The sequence below is a fragment of the Symphalangus syndactylus genome, chromosome 6, assembly GCF_028878055.3.
Source record: "Symphalangus syndactylus isolate Jambi chromosome 6, NHGRI_mSymSyn1-v2.1_pri, whole genome shotgun sequence".
Lineage (NCBI taxonomy): Eukaryota > Metazoa > Chordata > Mammalia > Primates > Hylobatidae > Symphalangus > Symphalangus syndactylus.
This window is the reverse complement of record NC_072428.2, coordinates 34834674-34853755: the sequence shown is the minus strand read 5'-3', so window position 1 is coordinate 34853755 and position 19082 is coordinate 34834674. Positions and strand designations below refer to the sequence as shown.

Below are 19082 nucleotides of genomic sequence, written 5' to 3'. Positions count from 1 at the left end.
CAAACAAGGGTTTTATGACACGTAAAAGTGAATATTTCAGTTTGTTTTTCGATGTGTTTTGTTAGGGTAAAATCACTGCATTGTGTTTTTTTTCTGGCTCTGGAATGTCACACTTACTGCGTTTCATATCATAGCATAGAAAAATGGAAATAGGATGTCGTATTTATTATCCTTATTATTACATGACGGGGGAGGTGTCTTCATCTGGTGCCAGAGATGTAAGCAAAGTTCTTGTTTCCTTTCCTTCATGTTTAGAAGCTTCTGAATTTAGATAACATTTTTTTAATGTGCCCATTTATTATTTCTCACCCTGACCAATCTATTACATTGCACTGCCTGTATATTTATGAGGCAGTCTAATCCTTTTAAAAACATGTCAGAAGGTAACTAAAATTGTTCATTAAGGAAGTCAGTGAACAATATTTGCACCACTGTTTCTATATTCTGTGACATTATCAACAAATAAAAATATATCAAATAATAACTGTTTTTTCTTAAAAAAAATATGAAAGAGTCAGGTACTACCTTTGAGCAGCACAAGAGAATTACCACATAGAGCTAAAGAATTCTTGCTAAAAGCAAAGAAACTTAAGGGTAGCTTAGGATACATGTCTTTACTGCACTACACTTAATTTTAAGTAGGTTTTTTAAAATGAAAGAAAAAAAAAAAAAACTAAAAATTCTTAATGCTTCCTGTAGAACTGCTGTATTTCCCTAAACTGAATACACAGAATTAATGGGGACAGAATGGTAATAATGATAATGTCAATAATCGTGGATACTACTACTAATGATATGTCATTTATTATGCAATAATTGTTAGGATTTTTAAATGAATATTTTAAGATTAAACAAAGGAGTTAGATATTATTACTCTTATTTTATATGTAACCAAACTAAAATTTAGCTAGTGTAAGTAACTTATGCAATTATTAGAACTGAGAATAAAACACAGTTGTATCCCACAAAGCCTGTGTTATCAAACCTTGCATGGGTTTTTCAAGGATACTACATGGATTTTTTTATTAAAATATATATTCTTGGGCCACCTCTCCAAACTAGATGGAATATCAGGGGGTGGTTTCACCAATCTGCATTTTCACCAAGCACCTGAGGATATTTAACCATAGCAACTACTGGAACATTCTTATTTTTTTACATTAGAAATAGCTGGAGGGCAACATTACCTTAGACCAGGGCCTGTGATCAGTGGCAGACCAGGAAGAATTGATTATGGTGTCTCATGCCTTCTTGATTTGTCCTTTGTCCTTTTCTCTGCTCAGTAAGTGGGTGATTGCATCAGTGCTTACAGTCTGGTTTGTAATGTGAAGTCAGAAAAATATAAAGAAGAAAATCAAGACCAGGGAAAAAGTTAGACAGAGATAGGCAAGCATGGGTCCCTATGTAAATATTAAAGTTGACATGGAGAATTGCATATTCTTGAACTCTTGCACAATCATCATAAAGGGAAAAAATGCAATAAAATAAAACAAGATTTCTCTGCATTTAATGCTATACTTCATCTGTAGCAAAGTCATTCCACTTAATATTGGCCAATACTCAAATTCTATCAGATTTTTCATGGAATGAATAAAGTACATATTTTTCAGTCAGTTTTGTGCAAGGGATCTAAATAAATTATAGGCTAAACACTGAAAATCTGTGCCATTATCTTGTCTGAGTTATTTTGTCATGTTGATCATTAGCAATAAACATTAAATAAGTCTATTTGCCTTAGAATAGTTCTGCTAGATGCCTTGAGACTCATAGTGCCAAAGGAAAAATGCAAATGAATTGTGAATGTCTTGTGGCATGATTACACTAAATCTTTCATTTGATTTGTTTTAATTTTAAGTCTAAGTAAATGGTCCCATTTGAGCTATATAGAATCCACTTATGTTTAGTCTGAAGCATGTTCTCTTATCCCCCTAGTTATTGGTTTTATTCATTGCTTGCAATATTCAGCCTTTCAAAATTCAAGTACACTTAGTAAAATCATTTAAATAATTTGTCAAAGAAAATTCCTATCTGATGTTAATAATCCCACTTGTGTTTGGTATGTCACACACAGATGAACAACTCTGCATTTACTTTCCATTGATGACATTTCAGTAACCTTAAACTCTTCATAACCCCCCTTAAGCAAACATGTTGCCTCCTTTGGTTTCTAAACAACGTATAATTCTAGTTCTTCTCCTACCCTTCAACTTCCTTCTCTGTGTGCTTAGTTTGATTTGGTTTTACAATTAGCATGGAGATGTGTAAAGAGAAAGATGAGTGAAGAATCAGTAAGAGGAGTAGTTTTGCCACTCTTGGGATGGAAAAGGGCTGCTGGTAAATGCTGTCTTCTCAACCTGGCTAAGAACTAAAAGGACAGAATGCCACACGGATGTAATGTAGCCACCTACAAAACAGCATGAAACAACACAAAGTCCTCACAGAGAATTTTCACATGTAAAATCAAAGAGCTACACTAAATCCAAAGATACATTAACTGCCACAAAACAGCAGAAAATCACCCTCTAAGAAGTATGTGAGACTAAGTTTTCTATTTGGTATTTTTACGTGCAAGTTTGCCAGCAACAAGAAGGATAGATTAAATACAAAATAGGGAGCTATGTCTAGATCAGGATTTCTATATTTTTTTTTTTAGTGGCTTTAAACAACAAATGTTTATTATCTCATAGTTTCTATGGTTTGAAATTTGAGAGCAGCTTAGCTGAGTGGTTCTAGCTCAGGGACTTTTATGAGATTGCAGTCAAGATGTTGACTGGGCCAGTAATTGTCTGAAGGTTGGGGAGTCTCTTTCCAAGATGGCTCACTCATGTGGCGATTGGCAGGAGGCCTCAGTTTCTCATTTTGTGGGCCTCTCCACAGGCTACACGAGAGGCCTTATAACATGGCCACTGGAATCCTCCATGTCAGGTGATGGGATAGAGAGTGAAAGCAAGGAGGAAGCTGTAATGCTTTTTGTGACTTGATCAAAGGCTGTTCACATTGGCCATATTCTGTTCCTTAGAGGAGACTCACTCCAGCCCACACTCAAGGGGAGAGGAATTAGGCACCACCTCTTAAAAAAAGGATTGTCAGTATCTGTGGGCATATTTTAAAACCACCACACTGTGAACCCTGTTATTTATTTTCAAACCTTGGCTCTGATTTTAAACTCCTTGCTTTGGAACCTTTTCCATACCTCTCAAACTTCCCTTGAAATTTTCTGGTTTTAGTCTTTGACTCCCTACAGCTTGTGCTCTTGATCATGGAACAAGATATATTGCTTACTTATCTGACATTGAACAGCCACAAACTGGGATTCTGCTACCAGGCTGTGTGGAACTGACTGTGTGTGTCTGTGTGTGTGTGTGTGTGTGTGTGTGTGTGTGTACGGGCACTTGTGTGTGCACATGCAGGTGTGGACTTGCTCATCCAAACAGAGAAGAAGGAAGAAGGCAGGAGTTTATGGATGTGAATGTAGGTGGATCCTAATGTGTGTTCTTAATCCTTTTTTTTTATTATTATACTTTAAGTTTTAGGGTACATGTGCACAATGTGCAGGTTTGTTACATATGTATCCATGTGCCATGTTGGTGTGCTGCACCCATTAACTCGTCATTTAGCATTAGGTATATCTCCTAATGCTGTCCCTCCCCCCTCCCCCCACCCCACAACAGTCCCCAGAGTGTGATGTTCCCCTTCCTGTGTCCATGAGTTCTCATTGTTCAATTCCCACCTATGAGTGAGAACATGCGGTGTTTGGTTTTTTGTCCTTGCGATAGTTTACTGAGAATGATGTTTTCCAGTTTCATCCATGTCCCTACAAAGGACATGAACTCATCATTTTTTATGGCTGCATAGTATTCCATGGTGTATATGTGCCACATTTTCTTAATCCAGTCTATCGTTGTTGGACATTTGGGTTGGTTCCAACTCTTTGCTATTGTGAATAGTGCTGCAATAAACATACGTGTGCATGTGTCTTTATAGCAGCCTGATTTATAGTCCTTTGGGTATATACCCAGTAATGGGATGGCTGGGTCAAATGGTATTTCTAGTTCTAGATCCCTGAGGAATCGCCACACTGACTTCCACAATGGTTGAACTAGTTTACAGTCCCACCAACAGTGTAAAAGTGTTCCTATTTCTCCACATCCTCTCCAGCACCTGTTGTTTCCTGATTTTTTAATGATGGCCATTCTAACTGGTGTGAGATGGTATCTCACTGTGGTTTTGATTTGCATTTCTCTGATGGCCAGTGATGAGGAGCATTTCTTCATGAGTTTTTTGGCTGCATAAATGTCTTCTTTTGAGAAGTGTCTGTTCATGTCCTCTGCCCACTTTTTGATGGGGTTGTTTGTTTTTTTCTTGTAAATTTGTTTGAGTTCATTGTAGATTCTGGATATTAGCCCTTTGTCAGATGAGTAGGTTGCAAAAATTTTCTCCCATTGTGTAGGTTGCCTGTTCACTCTGATGATAGTTTCTTTTGCTGTGCAGAAGCTCTTTAGTTTAATGAGATCCCATTTGTCGATTTTGGCTTTTGTTGCCATTGCTTTTGGTGTTTTAGACATGAAGTCCTTGCCCACGCCTATGTCCTGAATGGTATTGCCTAGGTTTTCTTGTAGGATTTTAATGGTTTTAGGTCTAACATATAAGTCTTTAATCCATCTTGAATTAATTTTTGTATAAGGTGTAAGGAAGGGATCCAGTTGCAGCTTTCTACATATGGCTAGCCAGTTTTCCCAGCACCATTTATTAAATAGGGAATCCTTTCCCCATTTCTTGTTTTTGTCAGGTTTATCAAAGATCAGATAGTTGTAGCTATGCGGCATCATTTCTGAGGGCTCTGTTCTGTTCCATTGATCTATGTCTCTGTTGTGGTACCAGTACCATGCTGTTTTGGTTACTGTAGCCTTGTAGTATAAAGTCAGGTAGCGTGATGCCTCCAGCTTTGTTCTTTTGGCTTAGGATTGACTTGGCGATGCAGGCTCTTTTTTGGTTCCATATGAACTTTAAAGTAGTTTTTTCCAATTCTGTGAGGAAAGTCATTGGTAGCTTGATGGGGATGGCATTGAATCTATAAATTACCTTGGGCAGTATGGCCATTTTCACGATATTGATTCTTCCAACCCATGAGCATGGAATGTTCTTCCATTTGTTTGTATCCTCTTTGATTTCATTGAGCAGTGGTTTGTAGTTCTCCTTGAAGAGGTCCTTCACATCCCTTGTAAGTTGGATTCCTAGGTATTTTATTCTCTTTGAAGCAATTGTGAATGGGAGTTCACTCATGATTTGGCTCTCTGTTTGTCTGTTATTGGTGTACAAGAATGCTTGTGATTTTTGTACATTAATTTTGTATCCTGAGACTTTGCTGAAGTTGCTAATCAGCTTAAGGAGATTTTGGGCTGAGACAATGGGGTTTTCTAGATACACAATCATGTCATCTGCAAACAGGGACAATTTGACTTCCTCTTTTCCTAATTGAATACCCTTTATTTCCTTCTCCTGCCTGATTGCTCTGGCCAGAACTTCCAGCACTATGTTGAATAGGAGCGGTGAGAGAGGGCATCCCTGTCTTGTGCCAGTTTTCAGAGGGAATGCTTCCAGTTTTTGCCCGTTCAGTATGATATTGGCTGTGGGTTTGTTGTAGATAGCTCTTATTATTTTGAGATACGTCCCATCAATACCTAATTTATTGAGAGTTTTTAGCATGAAGGATTGTTGAATTTTGTCAAAGGCCTTTTCTGCATCTATTGAGATAATCATGTGGTTTTTTGTCTTTGGTTCTGTTTATATGCCGGATTACATTTATTGATTTGCGTATGTTGAACCAGCCTTGCATCCCAGGGATGAAGCCCACTTGATCATGGTGGATAAGCTTTTTGATGTGCTGCTGGATTCGGTTTGCCAGTATTTTATTGAGGATTTTTGCATCAATGTTCATCAAGGATATTGGTCTGAAATTCTCTTTTTTGGTTATGTCTCTGCCAGGTTTTGGTATCAGGACGATGCTGGCTTCGTAAAATGTGTTAGGGAGGATTCCCTCTTTTTCTATCGATTGGAATAGTTTCAGAAGGAATGGTACCAGTTCCTCCTTGTACCTCTGGTAGAATTCAGCTGTGAATCCATCAGGTCCTGGACTCTTTTTGGTTGCTAAGCTATTGATTATTGCCACAATTTCAGAACCTGTTATTGGTCTATTCAGAGATTCAACTTATTCCTGGTTTAGTCTTGGGAGGGTGTATTTGTCGAGGAATTTATCCATTTCTTCCAGATTTTCTAGTTTATTTGCATAGAGGTATTTGTAGTATTCTCTGATGGTAGATTGTATTTCTGTGGGATCGGTGGTGATATCCCCTTTTTCATTTTTTATTGCATCTATTTGATTCTTCTCTCTTTTCTTCTTTATTAGTCTTGCTAGCGGTCCATCAATTTTGTTGATCTTTTCAAAAAACCAGCTCCTGGATTCATTAATTTTTTGAAGGGTTTTTTGTGTCTCTATTTCCTTCAGTTCTGCTCTGATTTTAGTTATTTCTAGCCTTCTGCTAGCTTTTGAATGTGTTTGCTCTTGCTTTTCTAGTTCTTTTAATTGTGATGTTAGGGTGTCAATTTTGGATCTTTCCTGCTTTCTCTTGTGGGCATTTAGTGCTATAAATTTTCCTCTACACACTGCTTTGAACGTGTCCCAGAGATTCTGGTATGTTGTGTCTTTGTTCTCGTTGGTTTCAAAGAACATCTTTATTTCTGCCTTCATTTCATTATGTACCCAATAGTCATTCAGGAGCAGGTTGTTCAGTTTCCATGTAGTTGAGCGGTTTTGACTGAGTTTCTTAATCCTGAGTTCTAGTTTGATTGCACTGTGGTCTGAGAGACAGTTTGTTATAATCTCTGTTCTTTTACATTTGCTGAGAAGAGCTTTACTTCCAACTATGTGGTCAATTTTGGAATAGGTGTGGTGTGGTGCTGAAAAAAATGTATATTCTGTTGATTTGGGGTGGAGAGTTCTGTAGATGTCTATTAGGTCCACTTTATGTAGAGCTGAGTTCAATTCCTGGATATCCTTGTTAACTTTCTGTCTCGTTGATCTGTCTAATGCTGACAGTGGGGTGTTAAAATCTCCCATTATTATTGTGTGGGAGTTTAAGTCCCTTTGTAGGTCACTGAGGACTTGCTTTATGAATCTGGGTGCTCCTGTGTTGGGTGCATATATATTTAGGATAGTTAGCTCTTCTTGTTGAATTGATCCCTTTACCATTATGTAATGGCCTTCTTTGTCTCTTTTGATCTTTGTTGGTTTAAAGTCTATTTTATCAGAGACTAGGATTGCAACCCCTGCCTTTTTTTGTTTTCCAGTTGCTTGATAGATCTTCCTCCATCCCTTTATTTTGAGTCTATGTGTGTCTCTGCACGTGAGATGGGTTTCCTGAATACAGCACACTGATGGGTCCTGACTCCTTATCCAGTTTGCCAGTCTGTGTCTTTTGATTGGAGCATTTAGCCCATTTACATTTAACGTGAATATTGTTATGTGTGAATCTGATCCTGTCATTATGATGTTAGTTGGTTATTTTGCTCGTTAGTTGCTATAGTTTCTTCCTAGCCTCGATGGTCTTTACAATTTGGCATGTTTTTGCAGGGGCTGGTACCGGTTGTTCCTTTCCATGTTTAGTGCTTCCTTCAGGAGCTCTTTTAGGGCAGGCCTGGTGGTGACAAAATCACTCAGCGTTTGCTTGTCTGTAAAGTATTTTATTTCTCCTTCACTTATGAAGCTTAGTTTGGCGGGATAGGAAATTCTGGGTTGAAAATTCTTTCCTTTAAGAATGTTGAATATCGGCCCCCACTTTCTTCTGGCTTGTAGAGTTTCTGCTGAGAGATCAGCTGTTAGTCTGATGGGCTTCCCTTTGTGGGTAACCCGACCTTTCTCTCTGGCTGCCCTTAACATTTTTTCCTTCATTTCAACTTTGGTGAATCTGACAATTATGTGTCTTGGAGTTGCCCTTCTCGAGGAGTATCTTTGTGGCGTTCTCTGTATTTCCTGAATCTGAATGCTGGCCTGCCTTGCTAGATTGGGGAAGTTCTCCTGGATAATATCTTGCAGAGTGTTTTCCAACTTGGTTCCATTCTCCCCATCATTTTCAGGTACACCAATCAGACGTAGGTTTGGTCTTTTCACATAGTCCCAAATTTCTTGGAGGCTTTGTTCATTTCTTTTTATTCTTTTTTCTCTAAACTTCCCTTCTCTCTTCATTTCATTCATTTCATCTTCTATCAGCGATACCCTTTCTTCCAGTTGATTGCATCTGCTACTGAGGCTTCTGCATTCTTCGCGTAGTTCTCGAAACTTGGCTTTCAGCTCCATCATCTCCTTTAAGCCCTTCTCTCCATTGGTTATTCTAGTTATCCATTCTTCTAATTTTTTTTCAAAGTTTTTAACTTCTTTGCTATTGTTTTGAATTTCCTCTCGTAGCTCAGAGTAGTTTGATCGTCTGAAGCCTTCTTCTCTCAACTCATCAAAGTCATCCTCCATCCAGCTTTGTTCCGTTGCTGGTGAGGAACTGTGTTCCTTTGGAGGAGGAGAGGTGCTCTGTTTTTTAGAGTTTCCAGTTTTTTTGGTCTGTTTTTTCCCCATCTTTGTGGTTTTGTCTACTTTTTGTCTTCGATGATGGTGATGTACAGATGGGTTTTTGGTGTGGATGTCCTTTCTGTTTGTTAATTTTCCTTCTACCAGACAAGACCCTCAGCTGCAGGTCTGTTGGAGTTTACTAGAGGTCCACTCCAGACCCTGTTTGGCTGGGTGTCAGCAGTGGTGGCTGCAGAACAGCGGATTTTCGTGAGACCACAAATTCAGCTGTCTGATAGTTCCTCTGAAAGTTTTGTCTCAGAGGAGTACCCGGTTGAATGAGGTGTCAGTCTGTCCCTACTGGGGGGGGTGCCTCCCAGTTAGGCTGCTCAGGGGTGAGGGACCCACTTTAGGAGGCAGTCTGTCCGTTCTCAGATCTCCAGCTGCGTGCTGGGAGAACCACTACTCTCTTCAAAGCTGTCAGTCAGACAGGGACATTTAAGGCTGAACTCATCATTTTTTATGGCTGCATAGTATTCCATGGTGTATATGTGCCACATTTTCTTAACCCAGTCTATCGTTGTTGGACATTTGGGTTGGTTCCAAGTCTTTGCTATTGTGAATAGTGCTGCAATAAACATACGTGTGCATGTGTCTTTATAGCAGCATGATTTATAGTCCTTATTTTTCAACTTTTATTTTAAATTCAGGAGTTACATGAACAGGTTTCTTACCTGTGTATACTGCATGATGCAATAAAATCCTAGACATAGGATGAGTAATCCTGTCACTTAGGAACTGAGAACGGTACTCAATAGTTAGTTTTTCAGCCCTTGCCCCCTCTCTTTCCCACTCTAGTAGTTCCCGGTTTCTATCATTGCCATCTTTATGTCCATATTTACCTAAATGTTTCACTCCCACTTATTAGTGAGAACATGAGGTACTTGATTTTCTGTTCCTGTGTTAATTCACTTAAAATAATGGCTTCCCATTTCATCCGTGTTTCTGCAAAGGACATGATTTCATTCTTTTTATTACTGTTTAGTATTCCATGTACCATATTTTCTTTATCCACTCCACTATTGAGCACTTAGATTGATTCTGTGTATTTGTGAATGTCTACTGTGAATAGTGCTGCAATGAACATGTGAGTACATGTGTCTTTTGGTAGAAAGATTTGCTTTATTTTGGATATAAATACAGTAATGGGATTGCTGGATCAAATGATAGTTTTAAGTTCTTTGAGATATCTCCAAACTGCTTTACACAGTAGCTAAACTAATTTACATTCCCACCAACAATGTATAAGTGTTCCCTTTCCTCTGCAGCCTCACCAGCATCTGTTGTTTTTTGACTTTTTAATAATAGCCATTCTGACTGGTGTGAGATGGTATTTCACTGTGGTTTTGATTTTTATTTCTCCAATGATTAGCAATGTTGAGCATTATTTTATATATTTGTTGGCTGCTTATATGTCTGTCATCTTTTGAGAAGTGTTTATTCATGTCTTTTGTCAGTTTTTTATTGGAGTTACTTGTTTTTGCTTGTTGAATTGCTTATGTTCCTTATATATTCTGAATATTAGACCTTTGTTGGATGCATAGTTTGTGAAGATTTTCTCCCATTCTGTAGGTTGTCTGCTTACTCTGTTGATAGTTTATTTTGCTGTGCAGAAGCTCTTGAGTTGAATTAAGTCCTACTCATCAATTTTTGTTTTTGTTTCAATTGCTTATGAAGAGTTAGGCATAAATTCTTTCCTAAGGCTGATGTCCATAGTGGTGTTTTCTAGATTTTTTATAGGATTCTACAGTTTGAGGTCTTATATTTAATTCTTTAATCCATCTTGAGTTAATTTTTTGTATATGGTGAAAGGTAGGAGTCCAGTTTTATTCTTGTGCATATGGCTAGCCAGCTATCTCAGCACCATTTATTGAATAGGGAGTCTTTTTCCCACTGCTTATTTTTGTCAGCTTTATTGAAGATCAGATGGCTATGGGTATGCAGCTTTATTTCTGGGTTCTCTGTTCTGTTCCATTGGTCTCTGTGTCTTTTTTTACAAGTACCATGCTGTTTTGGTTATTGTAGCCATATAATATAGTTTGCTGTCAGGTAGTGTGTGATGCCTCTAGCTTTGTTCCTTATGCTTAGCATTGCTTTGCTATGCAGTCTTTTTGTTTTGGTTCCAAATGAATTTTAGAATAGTTTTTTCTAGTTCAGTGAAAAACTACATCAGTAGTTTGATAGGAAAAACCTTGAATTTTGTAGGTCACTTTGGGCAGTATGGCCATTTTAATGATATTGATTCTTCCAATCCATGAGCATGGAATCTTTTTCCATTTGTTTGTGTCGTCTATGATTTATTATACCAGTGCTTTGTAGTTCTCCTTGCAGAATTATTTCACCTCCTTGGTTAGATATATTTCAAGGTATATTTTTGTGTGGCTATTGTAAATGGAATTGCGTTCTTGATTTGGCTGTCAGTTTGAAAGTTATTGGTGTATAGAAATGATACTAATTTTTATACATTGATTTTCTATCCCGAAACTTTACTGAAGTCATTTATCAGTTCCAGGAGCCTTTTGGCAGTCTTTAGGGCTTTCTAGATATAGGATCGTATTGTGCATGGAGAGAGACAGTTTGACTTCTTCTTTTCCTAATAGGCTGCCTTTTATTTCTTCCTCTTGCCATATTGCTCTGGTTAGCACCTACAATACTATGTTGAATAGGAGTGGTGAGAGTGAGTATCTTTGTCTTGTTCCAGTTCTCAAGGGGAATGCTTCCAGTTTTTGCCCATTCGGTATGATGTTGGCTGTGGGTTTGTCATAGATGGCTCCTATTATTTTGAGGTGTGTTCCTACAATGGCTAGTCTGTTGAGAGTTTTCATCATGAAGAGATATTGGATTTTATCAAAAGCATTTTCTTCATCTATGGAGATAATCATTGGTTTTTATTTTTAATTCTGTTTATGTAGTGAATAACATTTATTGATTTGTATATGTTGAACCAACTTCATGTCCCAGGAATTAAGCTTATCTGATCATGGTGAGTTAACTTTTTCATATCCTGTTGAATGCAGTTTGCTAGTATTTTGTTGAGAATTTTTGCAGCTATGTTCATCAGGCACAATGGCCTTTAGTTTTCTTTTATCATTGTACCTTTGTCAGGTTTTGCTATTAGGGTGATGCTGTCTTTGTAGAATGAGTTAGGGAAGAGTCCCTTTCTTTGATTTTTTTGAAATAGTTTTAGTAAATTGGTCAGCTCTTTGTATGTCTGGTAGAATTTGACTGTGAATCCATCTGGTCCAGGGCATTTTTTCATGGTAGAATTTTATTATAAATTCAGTTTTGGAACTTGATATTGGTCTATTCAGCATTTCAGTTTCTCTCTGATTCAGTATTGGGAGATAATGTGTTTCCAGGAATTCATCCATTTCTTCTAGATTTTCTAGTTTGTGTGTGTAGTGGTGTTCATAATAGCCTGTGCGGATCTTTTGTATTTCTGTGGGATCTGGTTGTAATGTCATAGATCAGGATTTCTTAACCTAGAAGATACTATTGACATTTTAGTTCAGATAATTCTTTGTTGTGGAGGGCTGTCTTATGCATTGTAGGATGTTTAGCATCATCCCTGGACTTTATTCATGAAATGTAATTAGTAGTACACCTCCAGTTGTGACCATCAAAAATGTTTTCATACCTATCACCTTAAACACTTGTCATTTCTTTGTGGTGAGAGCATTCAAAATTAAATAAAGCTTTTAAAAAGTCTCTAGTAAAATTAAAGAAAAATTCTCCAGACATTGCCAAATATCCCCTGGGAGACAAAATCTCATCCCATTAAGAACTCGTGGTCTAGATGTAGCATTTTAAAAAGTCTTTTAAAAAAATATACATATATATATATATTATAGATAATCATGTCTCAGTGTTATTTCATAAGAATATGAAAATTATAAGCTTTTTTTGACAAGAAAAACACTTAATAATCTCTTGAACATTTTTAAAGTACTTAGGGTTTACTGTGATTAGAAAATACTTAACCATTCAAGAGCCGGAGACTGGATGACATCCATCATGTGCTATGAGAGGCACACCTTCGTACAGTCTTAGGAACCAGGTTGGTATGGAAACTCAGTCTACTCTATATTCACCCTCTCTCAATGGTGGAATAAACATGATGCTCCAACTCCACCCAAGGAACATGTGACTCCAAACCTTGTGTTCTCCTAAAGGAAGATAGTATACTTATCCTCTTTCTTAGAAGAAAAATTTAAATGTATGTAATAATGAAAGAATTTCTCTTATGGTGTAAGACTTAGACACACACACTTGAACTTTTTTTTTTTTTTTTTGAGATGGAGTCTCACTTCATCACCCTGGCTGGAGTGCAGTGATGCGATCTTGGCTCACTGCATCCTCCGCCTCCTGGGTTCAAGTGATTCTTGTGCCTCAGCCTCCTGAGTAGCTGGGATTACAGATGTTCTCCACCACACCTGGCTAATTTTTGTATTTTTAGTGGAGATGGGGTTTTGCCATGTTGGTCAGGAGGGTCTCAAACTCCTGGCCTAATGAGATCCACCTGCCTCAGCCTCCCAAAATGTAGCCGGCCAATGTACATTTTAAGGAGAATTTGCACTGAAATGCTTTCTGTATTACATAAGCCACTCAATTAATCATTTTTTTTTTGGTGGGAAATTGGACTGTGCTGTAAATCAAGTTAGTTATTTATAGTGGTACAGACAAACCTGCCAATTATACTACATTTCCCCATTGTATATTATATGAATTATAGAGTGTATAAATACAATTGTGTAGATATCAGGTATCTATCACCAGTGATTTGTGAATCAGACTGTGAGAACTGGACACAGCTACCCAAGGTGTAGGCTAGAACACAGTCTAGTATAAAATAATTGGAAAAAATATGCTGATGTTATAAAAATAGCAGACCTTGACTTTTTCCTCCACATTTGTTCAGAAATAGGTTCATTTACTGTAACTGTTATTAAATAAACTCCCATAAGCTTTGAACCTCTCACAGTATCCAAGTGTTTTTGAAATATAGTAAGTATCTGACCAAGAATATTTAGGGATATCAGTAAAAAGCAAACAACTTTGAACAGCTTTGTTCATTCACAATATAATTTTGAGTGGTTATTTTTTTCCTATTTTGCTTATATGATTTTCCAATTTTCAAAATAATACATTTAAATTATGTTTGTAATAACAAATGATTTTTAAAAGCTTAAAATAAAGAGAACATAATGGTCAAAATTTTTCTTAGTTACTTGGGATTTTTTTAACCTTTTCTAAAGGAAAAATTTTGTGGAAAAATTTATTCTACCATCTTTTCTGTGCCCGACGGACTTGCAGATATGTAGACAGAGAGTAATAGTTTGCCTGAAGTATATTGTCAATTTACCAGGTAAAAAGAATGATCAGAAACAAAGACTTCTGTGCTCTTTCATATTTTATATCTTGCCTGTATTTTGAGAGATCCCTGTCAGCATCCATCTACTGGTAATTGCTTTACCCATCCCTGTTACTGGGGGAGATTTTAAGAATTTTTAAGAAGGTGAATACTTATTCCCTTCCCATAACAGAGAATAAAATATTTATTCTGTTTCCTCTCCAGTTATCACAGGACTGTGGCAAGGGCATCTGGGGGGAGAATGAATGCAAAAGTACATCTTTACATCCATAGCAGACAGGAAAATTATTTAACTTTTCTCAGTTTGAGCTTTCTCAGGTTGTCTGGCACATGATTACTTGCTCAGTAAATGGCAACTTCTATCATCAACGTTGCTTCTTTTCTTGTGCCTGATGCTCAGAAAGGAGTAAGCAGGGCTTCTATGGCATCATTGAAAAAGAGAAATATGAGGATTTGAGGTTTCTCTGCATTACCCATCTAGTTGAACCCACTAGGAAAAGGAGGGCTGCAAATGCTCTTTTAAAATTCTATTAAAGTCAGGTAAATGTGAATATGGTTTGAAGAATTTCCTGTCCTGGATGTTTCCAGAAATTAAGAATGGCAGAAGAGAGGCATCAAACTAGAAGATGAGAGGAGCTTAAGCGTGCTAAGACTGAGAGAATGTGATCATGTTTAGAGCAGCTGAGAAGTCTTGCCCTGTTCAGTACCCCTTTCGTCTCTTCAGTTCTACCCACTCAACGTTTTTCTTCTTTCTTGAATGACATCTCTGCTAAAGATCTGGCATACTTCCCTTGGATAAAAAATGGGGTTGACATGCAATTCTTAGAGCCACTAGGAGCTATTTGACAACCCTGTCCTTGATCCTGTGAGGATTTTCATTTTTCCAGGTTGCAGCCATATGGAAAAATATCTCCAGCAATTTTTACTCTCATTGTCCAGACAAAGAGCACATTTTCAAGTCATTTCAATTAGCTGGAAACATCAATGTCTTTTTGTCATAAACAAGAATTTGGATGAGAAAATAAAGATGCGGCCTGGTATACTGAAAATAGTACTGTATTGATGATCAGAGGCCTGAGTTTTGATACTAAATCTGCCTCTGTGAAGTGAAATTTACATTAATCTACTATACATCTATTGTAAGCCCCAAACTTTTGCATTTATTATTTCCTGTGAGGGAGTTACTTTTATCCTTTTGGACATATATGAGGACATGTATAAGTGTCATTCAGCCAGTCAGTAGTCAAGTTGGGATTCTAACCCGTGTATTACTGAATCCAAATTTCATACACTTTGCTTTATAATCTGCTACCTCTTGATCATTTTGTCTGTGCCCAAGGGCAATTAACCTAACAGATTATACAGGAGGTAAAATAAATTATGTTTTCCTGTGAGTAATGAGCCATAATCTCTTATTTGATCATGTGCATTGTTTTACATATTCCTTTCAACATTTTTGTGCCTAAGACAGGAAAAGAGTAAACAAAAAAGTGGTGAAGAGCATAATCTCTGAAGTCACACTAGCTTAGTTTTAGTTAAGCTGCCACTATTTACCCAGCTCTGTAACATTGGATCAGATATACTTAACATTTCTAAGTGTAAGTTTGCCACTAAAAAAAGAAAAGAGATGTTGATATTACTTACTTCATAATTTTGTTGTGAGATTAAATGAGATATTGTACTTAAAACACCTGGTAGAAAGCCTGGAACACAGTCAGTGTTTAGAAATTGTAGCTAGTGATAACTTTAATTAACCAGGGGATAAAATTGAGACTCAGAAATAATAGGCTGCTTGCCCAAGTATACTCAGCAGGTAAACAGTAAAGCCATGTCTTATATTTATCTTTTGCTACTGAAGTCTCTCTCATTCTTCTATCACTTCTTACAACCTCTCACTGTACAATTCAAGTGTAAAGTGATTTTATTTGTATCATCTTTCCAGCTCATATTCTCTCTGTTCCCACAAACATTTTATGTAACATCAAGGTAACAAAAATTAATTTATGCAACAGAGTTCTGCTCTGGGGAAAGAGTGAGCTGATTCAGCACCTGGAATAGTGGCATGTTGAACTTGGGTATGGTCCCTGGAAGGGTTTCTTTTTTTTTGGCTATTGTTTACTTCTCACCTCTTGGAGTTAAAATTGAAGATTTAATAGCAAGTTCTTACTGTATTATTGATAGCATGGGTGACTTTGTACATAGGAAGAGTTGAGATCTCATTCAAAAGGCTACCCCACTTATCCTTCTACAAATATTTTCTTAGTTCTTCGTTGATTCCTCAAATTGAAGAAAGACAAACATTCTAATTCTCAGTTTGGCACCAGGAAACCTGGATTCTATTCTCAGATTCCACTACTCATCAGCTATGTAAACAGGGACAACCTCAGCTTTTCCATGTAAAATGGGAGTAATCATCCAAATATGTGGAAGGTGACTAATGGTTAATGCAGGCACAACTGATTTTTACAAGTGTTGCAAACACAGTTTTGCACCCAACTTTGGGACTTAGAAATCCTTAACAACTATTACATTATTGTCTATCAAAACTCTGGCATGGGAAAAATCAGATTTTTATATCCTGTTACATTACATTTGAATTCAGTAAACATTTGGTAAATGAATAAATGAATAAGTATAGACAAGGACCCTCAGTTTCACATAGTCCAGTCTTTTCATTTTATAGATCTCAAGTTGTAATCACTTCAATTCAAACCTTATTGAAAAGACACCTAAGTTAAAGTATATTATATCAAGAATGGAGGAAGAAATGTCATTAACAAGAATAGAATAGAAATTTTGATCTATTTCTAATAGCTTTGTCAGTCCACCTTTCTATAGGGCCCTTTGTATCTTTACCATTAATGAAGGGAGCCAATCTTTTAAATAGATTGGCATTCTCTGTCAAATAAATAAAAACTGTTAGAGATTACCTTGTCTATTTAGTAATGCAGAAAATAATTCTTGACTAGATGACAAGCAGATCTTGCTTCTCACCAAGCAAGCATACACTACTGAACTGTGAAAGTCAAGAGTTTGGTTCATATCCTCATTTTTAATCCTATATCCTGGGAAATACAAACACCACTGTAACTTTAAACACAAATGATAAATAGGAAGAAAATCTAGCTTCCCGTGAAACTGTGAGCAACTGGAGCCCAGAAGTCACAAACTTTCCCTAGTAACTAGCCATAAGTCTTTGTATCCAAGAATATGCACTGCACTGTAAATCATGTGGAAAAAGCTAATTGAAGCCAATAGCCTAACTCAGAAGGAATATAACTGATGATTTGCATCATTTGCTCCTAGTAGGACTCACTGAATGACCAGAAAAAGTAGTTCCTAAAAATATTCACTTAGATACAAAGTACGATGAATTGATTAATCAAACAGCAAGATCTATGCATTTATTATGGTAGTGTCTGAAATGATAAGCAGTTTTTGGTTTTGTGGGCTAATGTGGTTTTAAAGCATTTTCCAGTTTAACAGAGCCCTTGAAGTTATCTATGGGTGGCAGCAATTTTAGCTAAATAGATTGAGTCCATGAGGGGAGATCCTGGAAGATTATTTTATTAAAGAATATCTTACTAAGGAAAACACTTCAGTACCTCCTCAGTGCTTAAAAGATAAAGTCCAACTTCCATAGCACAATATCTAAAGACTTCCATAATTGGGCCTCTTCCTACCTTTCCAGCTTTATCTCCTACTTCTCCTTAAAGAAATCTTAAGCTGCAGCCCATTCTAAACTACTTCAAGTCACTGAAATGCACCTTAAATTTTCAAATCTTTGAGCTTTTGTTTGGAATACTCTCTCTGCCTGTTACACACCTACAGATTTATATATTGATCATAAGTATGATATTAATAAAAATAATAGAAAAATTAGTTATTGAGTGTTTCCAATAATCCAGAATAGTCCTGATTTTCCCCCCTCAAATTGCTTTTTTTTCAAGCCTACGATACCCAATATTACTAACTAACCTGTACCAACCAGGCCCGACCCTTGGCTTCTCAAGGTCAGACAAGGTTGGGCATGTTAAGGGTGGTATGACTATAGACTCATATTGCTTATTCTAAGTCTTCTTTCATTACATTTGATCGCAAACTATAATCTTTCACATTCTCTGGGCTGAGGTCTTGAAATCATCTGTGATTTCTTTATTTTGCACTGCATATTCAAACTCTTTGGCTTAACTTTTAAAATATATCTTAAATCCCAACTTCCTATGATCTCCACTACTATCAATCACCCTTTTACATGAGAACATCATCATCTCTAATCTAGATGATGGCCAAAAACCTCCTAACTCATCTTCCTTCCACTGTCATGCACCTATAGTCTCTTTTTAACATAGTAGCCAAGGGGACATTATTGACACCTAAGTTATATCTTGTCATTCCTCTGCTTCACATTCTTTATGGCTCCCCATTTTCACTGCATAAAAGGCAAAATTATTACAATGGCCTATAAGGCCCTAGTTACTCTGGGCCCACCTATCTAGTAAATTTGTTTGTCTTCACCATTCAGTGTGCTCTCCCTCACTTTGTATCCTCTTTTTCTGGCCATAATTGTATTCTTGATTTTCCTAAAACATGTCAGTTATGTTTTCCTTACTTTTAAAAAATTATTTTATGTTATTAAAATTTTTAAATTTATTTATCTTCAACTAACTCACACCGTATTTTCCTTACTGCTTTGTTTGCTTGGAATGTTCTTCCCTCAGATATTTTCACTGTCACCTCCCTCCTATGAAAAAGGTTTCTGCACAAGCATTACCTCCTCAGACAGGCCCTGACCCTCATCTAAAATAATACATTTCCTCCTCCCCATTGCTGTGTTATTGTTCTTCGGAGCCTTTATCACTCTCTGACACAACAGTACTTTTCATATGGTTTCACTGCCCAGCCAGAATACAAACTCCAGGAGGGCAGGGGTTCTGTCTTCGCCATTGTATTTCTGGAGACCAGGGTAGTACCTAGCACATAGGAACTGTGTGAAACATTTACTGAAAAAGCAGACAATTTAACAAGAAGAAACTCCTTTAGTTTTGTATTAGTCTTCAAAGCCACAATACTGTTATGATACATCTTGGGAAGGAT

At 37.0% G+C, this 19082-nt stretch overlaps 1 protein-coding gene across 5 annotated transcripts in view; it reads left to right on the top strand.

Annotated features, from left to right (window-relative positions):
• Window positions 1-19082, top strand: part of NELL1 (neural EGFL like 1) — a 932871-nt gene that overhangs the window by 715692 nt on the left and 198097 nt on the right. The gene's annotated exons all lie outside the window — the stretch shown is intronic.